This window comes from Lithobates pipiens, unplaced genomic scaffold, assembly GCF_037356315.1.
Source record: "Lithobates pipiens isolate NorthernLeopardFrog02 unplaced genomic scaffold, aLitPip1_a1.2 Scaffold_18, whole genome shotgun sequence".
Taxonomy (NCBI): domain Eukaryota; kingdom Metazoa; phylum Chordata; class Amphibia; order Anura; family Ranidae; genus Lithobates; species Lithobates pipiens.
In genome coordinates, this window is record NW_027507758.1 from 371169156 (window position 1) to 371181521 (window position 12366).

A 12366-nucleotide genomic window follows, 5' to 3' on the forward strand; every position below is an offset into this window, starting at 1 on the left:
TTCAGGACTTGAAGGCCCATGTTTATTTCAGAAGAAAGTTAAAGTTCCAATGAAGACAAAGGTTTACCCTTGCAGTGCCTTCCACCATCACTTCAAACACAAAAGTAAAATGACATTAAGCCTCCTGGCTTCCTCTAGCAGCACTGCTGCACAAGTCTCAAGTTTACGCCTTTGGTTTGATATGCCAAGACTGATTCACAGCACCACTGTACTCATGTACAAACTCTGTACCACTCTTTCACACTTCTGCAGCTCCCTGCTGCACTAGCCCTCACCCTGGCCTCTTGGCAGGGAACCTCCTGTCTCCCGGACTCAAAGACTCAAGACTCAAAATTAAATTTTCTCCGTTCACAATAGATATTTTGGCTCCCCTCAATCCGCATCCATGAGAATTATGTGTGCCATTTCCCTCTTTCTACAAAGTGGCACGAACCAGCACTGGCACAATAGTGTATATAGTGTATACTGTATTTAGGTACATCAGTTAAAATCAGCATGGCTCATCAGTTCATATATTTAAATGTGTCAATAACCTGCCTGTGTGGGTTAGCTCATTTGGGTGCTAGGGATTTTTCTCTTCAGTGGGTTTGTCCAGTAGGACGCATGGCAGAGTGCTCCCTCTTATAGTGTTGGGGATTACTGGGCACTTGACTGGTGGACACCTTTGGTCATGGTGTTCACTTGTAGAAGCTTCTGTTTCTTGCTTCTGCTCAGCCTGTCTTTTTTGGTTGCTGTGTCTCCTGTAGTCCTTTATGGCCTTTCCTTGGACTGAATAATACCCATTTTAAAAGGACAACAATGTCTACACTGAAGTTGCTTGTTGTAGTTAGATTGAGACCACTGTTGTAAGCTTCTTTGTTATCATGTGATCCTAGTCTTGTTTGTTGCTGTTGCATTTTGTATCCCGTCCTCAGATGTTCTTATTTATTCTGCCTTTGCCAAGTTCCTTTTCCTGTATACTTGTTGGCTCTCTCCTAATATATTGTTGCTACTGGTTTCTATCTGCTGTCAGTGTGCCTAGAGCCCTAGACCATTTTACCTTTTTAAGCCAGCAAACTATGATCCTGCTGACTTCTACCCCAGACCTTTATGACTCCCTTAATCTGAATACTTGCTTGACTTGTCTTTGCATGTACTCTGCCTGTCCTGACCTTGGCTATGTTCCAGATTATGTGTCCGCTGCACGCTCTGATTTTGATACTCAGATCTTGTTACCCTTGGAACAACCTTTAATTACTTACATCAACTACTCCACACTTCTGCTTAACCCTCACTAAGAAACAGGCTCCAGATAAACCAGTCCCTAAGTTCCTGGGGACAGCAGAGTACCAGTGCACACATACAATGCATCCTAGGCAGGTTGCTGCTAAATGAGAAGAGTACCACAGTAGCCATCTTCTGTTAACAGAGACCTTACAACTTGACAAGGTATTAGTAGCAGGAAAGGGGAAGTTTTGTAAGCATACTTTATATTGCCTGCTATTTAGCTACTTTTCATTTGAAGTACAGGTACAATTTAAAAATAACATCAATTGGTGTTTGACTTCCCCCAGAGAGATTCACAAACACAACTGTAGATTAGAATAAATTATATTACATATATGTGACTGCTACTCTGAGTGATAAAAGCTACTTTTCTCAGTAGCACAAACTTAGTGAAGAGAATTATATAGTCGTCAGCAGAACTCATTATGGTAGGAGGTATTCAGTATTCAGTTATAAAGAAAAAGATTTAACTTTTATACAGTACATACTACAGTGTTCAAAGACTATCATATTGATGAAGTATATGTAATTAATAACACATATTATTGGTGAGAATGATGCATTAGCAAGTTAGACAGCATCAAAATAAGCTAGTAGTGAAACTGACATATAAAGAAATAATTAGAAAAGCTGAAGAAATACAAGTAATTGGATTTTTTTTTTTATGCACAGTATTTGGAATGTATATGCATCATACAGAGTGGATTAATTAATTATATCAGGACAAAGTTGTCAAAAGTATTTTGCTGTAACTGAAAAAAAAAAAAATGAATAAAAATAAATAGGTCCTTTACAGTCAGTGTTAATAGCTAACATTAAGAAATTTACCAACGAGACAAAAATCGGTCATTAAAAGCTAAGCCCACTTGTAAAAGTGAGTGCAGAGCCATAAAGTTAGAAAGGACAAATAAATAGTGTACTCACGTATGTTTATACAATCATTCAAAAGAGGGCACAATAAAACCATAAGCTAGGAAAAATAGAAGGGTTGTAACCCTGAATCATTTTAAAGAGAGAGTGGGGTGATACACAACACCAGTAAAAAAGGGTAGGCAGAGGTGACACGAAATAGTAACGTAAACTGATATAGAAGGACATTTGGCTGTGAAGGAGTCCCGCTAAATCACATCCACAGGTCAGGGTTGCCAACCTCCCACAACTTTTTTTATCGCCAAAACGTGGAAAATTTACTGCCAGAGCACATTTTCATTGACATCCTGAAATATGACAGAAACTCTTACTATAAAACAAGGCAGTCAATATTTAAGCAGTATAAACGATATGTAAATATTAACAATCAGTATGCATGGGCTTTTTTTTGGCTAAAAGGGAGATGGGCTTAAAATATGCAATACAATATGCACTGCACACATATAACAGTTCTTGTACCAACAAAATATTCCCAATTACTGTACCACAACTGACAGCCTCACAGACACAAATAAGCCTCAGGACAAAGGATAATTTTTTAAAAACTAAACATTTCCATTGCACATGTGTTCATGCACTGATAAAGGACCAACTGACTGTGTGAAAGAGGACCTAGTTGATGGAGATTGTGCTGAAGCATTATAGGTGGAGCTGCACATGGGTGCGCATACTACAAATTTATCACTGGAGTTTGCTATAGACCTCCCAGTGTTAATTAGGAGATGGAGACTCAGCTCCTTGCACAGATAGAAAGGTCTACAAGGACTGGACAAGTGATAACAATGGAGGATTTTAATCACCCAGAAATTGAATGGAGTAATGGCACTGCTGGAACAGTTAAAGGGCAAAATGTATTAATAAGTTACAAGAAAATTTTATGGTACAGTTCCAACTAGGAATGATACTCTGCTGAACCTGGTAATCTCAAACCATGCAGAGCTTATTATTAATGTTCATATAAAAGAAAATCTGCGTAGCAGTGACCATAACATGATGTCTTTTAATGTTAGCTGGAAGGAAATAGCACATACTGGAAAAATAAAAACACTTCAATTTAAGAGAGCACATTTTCCAAGGATGAGGGCTGCTCTCCAAGACTTAGACTGGGAGGTAATATTGGCATCCATGAACACAGATCAGTAATGGGAATTTTTAAAAATGACTGTATGTGAAAATATATTTCCATGGGCAATAAGTTTAAAAGGCTAAAAATAAAATGTGGCTCACGGACAAGGTTAAAAAAAGCTATAAATAATAAGAAAGATGCTTTAAAAAAATATATAATAATGATGAAGGAACACTATCATCGTTTAAATGTTACAAAGAATATAACAGAATATGTTAAAAGAAAATCAAGGCGAAAATCAAGAAAAAAATTCAAAATGAGCGACAGATTGCAAAAGATAGTAGGACAAACCCCCAGAAATCATTCAACTATATTAATAGTAAAAAGATAATAATAATCTAGAGTGGGTGATTGGGGACAAAGAAATGGCAAAGATATCAAATACCTTCTTCAGCTCTTTGTATAATGAGCATAGGGGGAGCTCATGTCCATAATGGGGATGGTATTGAAAAAGCCCCACACATTGCTAATGTGTAAGGTAAAGTCTACAGGCTTGGAAAAATCAGTTTGTAAAGGAATAGAAAATCAGCTAAAAGACTGAATTCATAGAGTAGTGGTTAATGATTCTTACTCTGAATGGTCTAGGGTTGCTAGTGGTGAATCCCAAGGTTCAGTGCTGGGACCCCTATTTTTTAATATATTTATAAATGATATAGGGTCTGGGATTAATAGTACAATTTCAGTCTTTGCAGATGACACCACGCTATGCAGTTGAATAGTATCCTTGCAGGACATCTCCAACTTACAAGCCAACCTTAATGCACTGTTTAATTGGGCAACTAATGCAATGCCAAGCAGCAGTTTCCAAAGGGAGCACAATCCTTTCTTGTATTAAGAGAGATATGGACTCCAGAGAGAGAGAGAGAGAGAGAGAGAGAGAGAGAGAGAGAGAGAGAGAGAGATAATCTTACCCCTGTACAAATCATTAGGATATTTGGGAACTGGAGAAAGTGCACAGAATGGCAACCAAACTGAGGCATGGAGGAGCTCAGCTATGAGAAAAGAGAAAAGATTCAAGGAACTGAATGTATTCTCTCGTGAGAAGAGGAAATTAAGGGGGGATATGATCAACATGTATAAATACATAAGTGATCCATATAGTGAACTTGGTGTTGAGTTACTCACTTTAAGGTCATCACTGAGGACAAGGGGGCATTCTTTACATCTGGAGGAAAAGAGATTCAATCTCCAAATACGGAAAGGTTTCTTCACAGTCTCTGGTCACAAGAGTCCCCTTTATATCAGAGTCTCCCTTTTATATCATAGTCCACAGCATTCCCCTGTACATCAGGGTTCCTCTTTACATCAGGGTCTGCAGAATTCCCATTTGCACTATAAGGGGGAATCTTGCAGACTTTGATGTAAAGGAGAACTCTGAGGATGCTGATTTAAGGGGGCTCACCGGGAACTCTGATGTGGGGGGAGGAGACTCTGGTGATCACAGATCACCTTCTGCAGAGGGAATGTACTAGGGTAGGGGGGTTACTGATATAAGGGGGAACCTTAATATCAGTGTTCCCTCTTACCTTAGTGTATTCACTCCCCCCTTACATCAGTGACCCCCGCCCCACAGACTGTGTGGCCTGGCTGGTCCAGAACTTCAGCCCAACTGGTATTACTCATTATGTTGGTCCTCAGAGTCACATCAAAGGTGGTGACCTATGTAGCACTAGGTGGCTAAATAATACAGAACACAGGTCTGGAAGGTCTGGAAATGCAGAGTCCAGTGCCCAAGGTCACTTTCCAGGATCCACGTCCAAGTCCACGATATTCATTCCATTTGGTCCAGGTACAGCTTCCAAAGCTGTTGCTAAGGATACACCAATTTGAATAGCTGCTGTGTACAGATTAGCTGCAGCAGCATTTTTGAATTATTGAATGAAGTCATCTGAAAAAATATCTATGGTGTAAACTACATCTCAATCAGAGAAAACTAAAAATTAAAAAAAAGAATAAAAAATTTAGTAAAAGCCTAGAAAAACATTATTGTTAGCCAGTGTTCCAGCCTCCTAAAGGCAGTAGTATATACGAATAGTCTAAGAATTTCTACTTTCCTATGACCCTCAATGGACTCATGAAGGCAGTAGTTTAACCTAATTGCCTAGGAATTTCAAATTTCCTTTGTCCCTCACATGACGATAAAGAAAAAAAATGTAAAAAAAATGCACAATTGTCACAACCTTTAATAAAAACAAAGCATTTTTTTAAATTAAAACAGTGTACCAAACACAAGGGGGTGCTGATAAGTATTAAGCCTTACCCAGAATAAATTGAGCTAGGAAGCTGTAAATTGCAGGTTGTACTGGCCAATTTATCTATATTCAATGGTGCAAAAATCAACTGCCTATGATTTGAAATTTTGCAGGTCCAAAGTGGCAGCAACTCCAGAAAAATTAAATGTGGAAGAGCATAATTCCTGTAATTCCATAATTCCAGGTTCCTGTCTCTCTAAGAGAAAGGTGCGAAGCAGATCCATGATGAAATTTCACAAACTTTGGGTGCCAGTGGCCTTTCATATGCAACAGTTAACCGTTGGGTTGTCAGTTTTAAAACTGGCAATTTCAGTGTTGAAAGTGAGAAACCCAGTGGAAGGCCTGTTTCTGTCTCTATGCCAGAATACCTATAAAAATGTGAAAGTTATCCATGACATGATCATGGAGGACCACCGAATATCAGCCAAACGTATTGCTACATATCTGGGAATATCACGTGAGAGAGTTGGTGCCATTATCCGCAACGACTTGGAAATGAGAAAGCTTGCAGCAAAGTGGATCCCAAAACTTTTGACAACCGAACAAAAGAGGAAACATGTGGAGACATTGGTGGCTGTTTTAGAACATTTTGCAAGATATTAGTCAGATTTCCTGGACAAACCGATAACTGGTGATGAGACATGGATCTACTGTTATGATCCTGAGATAAAGAAACAGTCTAAGGAAAGGAGGCACAGTAATTCCCCCAGGCCAAAGAATTCCGTAATGCAAAGGTCAGTGCAGAAGCAAATGGCAACAGTTTTTTGGGATAAGAAGGAAGTTCTGCTGGTGGACTACCCCAAAAGGGTTCAACCATCAATGCAACATATTGCTGTGCTTTATTGACGAAGTTGAGGCAAAATATCAAGGAAAATCGTAGAGGAAATCTCTCCAAAGGTGTCATCCTGTTGCATGACAACACCTCAGTAAAACCAAGTGAAACAATAGCAAAAATGGCAAAATCCTTAGCCTTTCAAGTGATGCCCCATCCAACCTATTCGCCCAACCTGGCTCCTTCTGACTATCATGCATTCCCCAATCTCAAAAAACACCTAAAGGGACAATGATTTGGGAGTGTTCCGGAGGCAACTAATGCTGCAAATGAGTGGTTACACCAGCAGTCGGAAGAATTTTTATGGGTAAGGCTCAATACTTATCAGCACCCACTCGTAAAAGCCTTTTATGTTCTAAAACATATATGTAAAGTCTATTCAGATATTACAAGTAATTATAAAGTAACCGAGTTGACAGACACGTGCTGTATCTGCTGCATTCGGCCCGAGGATTTGCATTAATGGGTTAAGTCAGTTATTGTTATTTGTATTTCTGGAGAATGGACTTCTATAGTCTTTAAATATACAATAAAATGGTGTCAGATCATGAAACATGATAGGTTAGTCACAAAATTCAAAGGATGGGCAGGTATGATCCAGCTGCTCACAGGCTATTCAGAGCGTTACAGATTCTTTCATAAGCTTGTAAGCTTCGTTGCATCAACTGCTTCAACTGGCAGAAGCAGGCATGTCTTAAGTGGTGGTATTATACACCAAATTTTTAAGTCCAAGAAAACTCTGCTTCTTAATTCCACAGTCATTTACACAGATAAAAAGATTACACCCGAATAAACTCAGAACTGTCTTAACCATTTGACCTCCATAGGATTTATTCCCCTTTATGACCAGGGCATTTTTTGCGATATGGCACTGTGCTGCTTTAACTGACAATTGCGGTTTCATGCAAAACTGTACAAAGAAAAAAAAATTGTAATTTTTTTTCACACATAGTTTTCTTTTGGTGGTATTTGATCACCACTGGGTTTTAAATTTTTTTTTTAAATCACATTTCTTCATATATTTTAGCATTTTGCTGCATATGTTTGCTAAAAAAAAATCCCAATAAGCATAAGTAAAGTTATAGTGCTGCTTTTACTAAAGGAAGTGTTGGATTTTATTCCCTGCTTTGCAGGGACACAAAATCCATCACTTTCCCCCTGTCAGAGCAGAGTTCTGCCTTGTTTACATAGGCAGAGCTTTGTCCTCTGTCCCCACCCAATGATCTGCAGGTGCTAGCAGACATCCATTGCCTGGCACCCACAGATCAACTTCTGCTGTAGTGACAGCAGAAGCGGCCGTCTGCAGTGTGCGTGCCCTCTAGGCGGAAGTCCAGAATAATGTAAAATATATACGTGATTCTGCACAAAACTGCCACCCTGTAGCAGTATATTTGCTATGGAGCAGTCGGGAGACTTTTCAGGGCAAAGTGACAAAATCTGTTTTTAACCCAGCCCCGAACCACTTAGGCCCCTTTCACACATTCAGACTGTTCGTTTCATCAGTTCAGTCGCTTTTTTAAAAGAAAAAATGGGTGAAGCTTACATCAGTTGTTAATCAGTTTGTCATCCATTTTTCATCCGTTTTTACATTTGTTTTTCTTCCAGCTAGAGTCCTTAACCACTTGAGTCCCAGCGCCATTTTTTCCTGCAAAAAATGACAGTTTGTCCATTTACATCCATTTTTCGTCCAATCTGGTTTTTTTTTTGTAAGGGAAAAAAAATAGGGCTTTGATCTGTTTCAAAAAATGGATGTTGACGGAAGCTGATGTTCATCCGTTTTTCCATAGAGATGCATTGATGTCCCTTTTTATTTTCATCATCGGATGAATGCAAAACAAACAAACAGCCCATATGTGTGAAAATAGGCCTTACAGTTACATCAATCCTGTATAAGGCCTGATTCACACCTATGCAGTTTTAGTGCTTTTTGCATTCTGAAGATTTGCACTACAGAATGTGTTCCATAGGAAACCATGTCAAATGGACTGTAGTACAAATCTGCAAAATGCAAAAAGCACTAAAACTGCATAGGTGTGGATCCAGCCTTAAAGAGCAAGATGGCATAAGACTAGAAAGGATAGTTGTTTTGTAGAACCATCATTTTTAAAAAAAAAAATTGAAAAAAGTCAAGATAATCAGCACTTTAAAAACAGCAAAAAATTACATGCAGCCATATTATTCCAGGCATAAATAATACTATAATATGATAGTGTTAAATGGGACAGTGCTTACTGAGTTATCGATTGCAATGGTCAATACAATGTCTACTTGATAGAAAATTGGCCCACTACAGCTTCATATGATTGTACTTTTCCAAAAAGGATACAAATTATTGCAAGTGTTGGTAGAAAAGCTTGACATTTTTTCTGCATGTCAGTACTATACTCATGGGGGGAAAAAAAAAGGAGACTCCTTTGAAGACATTAACGGCATCCACATAATAGCAAATTATAGAATATTTGCTGTGGTTGAAGATGTGCATGATGGTCTTTGTTAAAGTTATGGAAAAATATGATATCACAACCAACAATATTATAACTTCAGAGCGTTAAAGCCCATTTTAGCAAAAGATACATGATAACAACATAGGGTAAAAATGGTTCTAATGTACTTATTAGGTATGTCTCAACAAATTCTCAAAGAAGCACCTGTTTTTGATCCACGAAACAACAAAAAATATAGGCAGATGTATCAAAGGATGTCTATGTGTTTGCAACAAAGATGTCCCACCACTATCTCTTTGGAATTCTTCTAAAGATAATCATAAATCCCTGAAAGTCAATGTTAAGACCTATTAGGTAGATAAAGTCGTGCAAGGTAATAATGTTGCTGCCATTAAAGAACTATGATGTGAATGTGACATTGCCTAAAAATCCAAAGACGGTTTAAGATACCATCTCCACAGCAGCTGACAGAATAATACACACAGTCGGACTTTCCGATGGAAAATGTGCGATCGGACCTTGTTGTCGGAAAATCCGATCGTGTGTGGGCTTCGTCAGACTTTTTCCGTTGGAATTTCCGACACACAAACTTTGAGAGCAGGATGTAAAATTTTCCGACAACAAAATCGATCATTTAAATTCTGATCGTGTGTAGACAATTCCGATGGAAAAAGTGCCACGCATGCTCAGAACAAATTACGAGACGAAAGCTATTGGCTATTGCCCTCTTTATAGTCCCGTTGGACGTGTTCTACCTCACTGTGTTCTGAACAATCGGATTTTCCGACAACTTTGTGCGACCGTGTGTATGCAAGACAAGTTTGGGCCAAAATCCGACGGAAAAAATCTGATGGATTTTGTTGTTGGAATGTCCGACCGTGTGTATGGGGCATTCGATTGGCTATTGGAGAGGAACTTTTGGATGAGACGGTGATATACAGCACTTAGTGGCATCTGGAAAACCTATAAACCCTGTACTGCTACAAAACATAAAGTAATAGTGAAGGATATCATTCTGACAGCAGTCAATAAGATTCACAAGGAAATCCTACTCAAAAAGAAAAGTGTTTCAACTTACAGAGATTTTGGTCACTATGCAGTTCATACTTATGCCTTCACATTTTTAGATCTGCAATCGTATGGGATTACAATTTTATCTTCTGACATGAACATTTAATGTCAGAAGATAAAATTGAAATCCCAAAAGGATTCAGATCTGAAATGTGAAAGCAGCTGCATACAGCTCATCGAGCAGGCATTCGGAGCTCAAAAGCATGAGAAAAAATGAGAATGTATTGGATTTGCATTTTCACAGACACTGAACATGAAAATGGACAAGCCAGCCAAAAACAGAGTTCTTTGTCATGTGATTGCTATCCATGAGTACATTTAATTTTGGATGACATGTATTATTGACATTTACCACTGAAAGTTTACCCTGTAAGCTTTTCAAAACTATGACTACAAAGAAAAACGAATAACTACCATACACAGATAAATCTGAAATCTGAAGGAAAAAAATCAGCAGAAAATCTGATAGTGTGTATGGGGCTTAAGGAAGCAAAAGGTAACATGACCAGAAGATGTAGAGGAGGAGAACCTGGTTCCTCTACTCACCTCCAGCAACAATCTGGGCTCTGAGGGAACACCCCATGAATCCTCACTGCCATATAATACCACTGTGCCAGCCTTTTTTCTATTTTCTAATCCAGCTACTGTAACAAGTCTGTTGTTTTTCATAGCACAAACTCTCCAGCAGAATGAATCAGTTTTGCATTTTTGGATTGGCACAAATCACTTAACACTGGTAGGGGCGATTAATCATGCAAAACCTTCATGCAAAACCTTTATCCCAAAAGGGAAAAATGGTTTGCTGTAACTAATTGTAAAGTGAGAGCTGAATTCTGGCTTCAGTTTGTTAGTGGTTCTATATCTGCAAATACATTTAATATCCCCCCCCCACACACACACACATACACCCACACATACACCCAGACTGACAATGCGGCTGTCTGCTGTGCCTCCTCCCCTCATTCCTCCAGAGTTATCTCTCACTAATACAGGAGGTGTGTTACTGGCCAGATCACCAGGTAAAAACAGAGGGGAAATAGCCAAAGAATTATTATTATTTTTCATGCTGCATTAGACTAAGCTGTTTCTGTTATGCCAATCCTATTTAACCATGCCGCCCTACAGTAAGTAACACCCACTCTTTGCTGTGGTTCCCATCAGAGACATCCTGAAACATCATTGGAAGGAGAGTATCCTATGTGGACAAAGGGAAGTACAACATACATAAATATACAGTGCCTTGAAAAAGTATTCATACCCCTTGAAATTTTCCATATTTTGTCATGGTACAAACAAAAATGCAAATGTATTTTATTGGGACTTTATGTGCGAGACCAACACAAGGTGGCACATAATTGTGAAGTGGAAGGAAAATGATAAATGGTTTTCCAATTGTATTTACAAATAAAGATGTGAAAAGCATAGCGTGCATTTGTATTCAGCAATCTTTACTCTGATACCCCTAACTAAAATCTAGTGGAACCAATTGCCTTTGGAAGTCACCTAATTAGTAAATTCTGTAATGTGATCTCAGTATAAATACAGCTGTTCTTTGAAATCTTTAGAAGTTTGTTAGCAAACCTTAGTGAACAGCATCATGAGGTCAAGGAACACACCAGACAGGTCAGGGATAAAGTTGTGGAGAAGTTTAAAACACAGTTAGGTTATAAAAAAATGCCAAACTTTGAACATCTCACAGAGCACTGTTCCATAATCTGACAATGGAAAGAGAATGGCACAACTGCAAACCTACCAAGACATGCTCGTCCACCTAAACTGACAGGCCGGGCAAGGAGAACATTAATGAGAGAAGCAGCCAAGAGGCCCATGGCAACTCTGGAGGAGCTGCAGAGATCCACAGCTCAGGTGGAAGAATCTGTCCACAGAACAACTATTAGTTGTGCTCTCCGCAAATATGGCCTTTATGGAAGAGTGGCAAGAAGAAAGCCATTGTTGAAAGAAAGCCATAAGAAGTCCTGTTTTCAGTTTGCAACAAGCCATGTGGGGGACACAGCAAATGTGGAAGAAGGTGCTCTGGTCAGATGAGACGAAAATTGTACTTTTTGGCCTAAAAGCAAAACGCTATGTGTGGCAGAAAACTAACACTGCACATCACCCTAAACACATCATCTCCAATGTGTGGCAGCATCATGTTGTGAAGATGTTTTTTTTTCTTCAGCAGGGACAGGAAAGCTGGTCAGAGTTGATGGGAAGATGGATGGAGCCAAATACCCGGCAATTTTAGATGAAAACCTGTTAGCCCTTGTACACACGGTCGGAGATTCCGACGGAATGTGTCCGATCGGACCGTTTTATCGTATAATCTGACTGTGTGTGGTCTTCATCGGACTGTTTCCGTCGGAGTATCCGACAGACCAAGTTTTCCAACTTGTCGGTAAAATTTTCCGACAACATGATCCGATCGGACCTTGTCCGATCATGTGT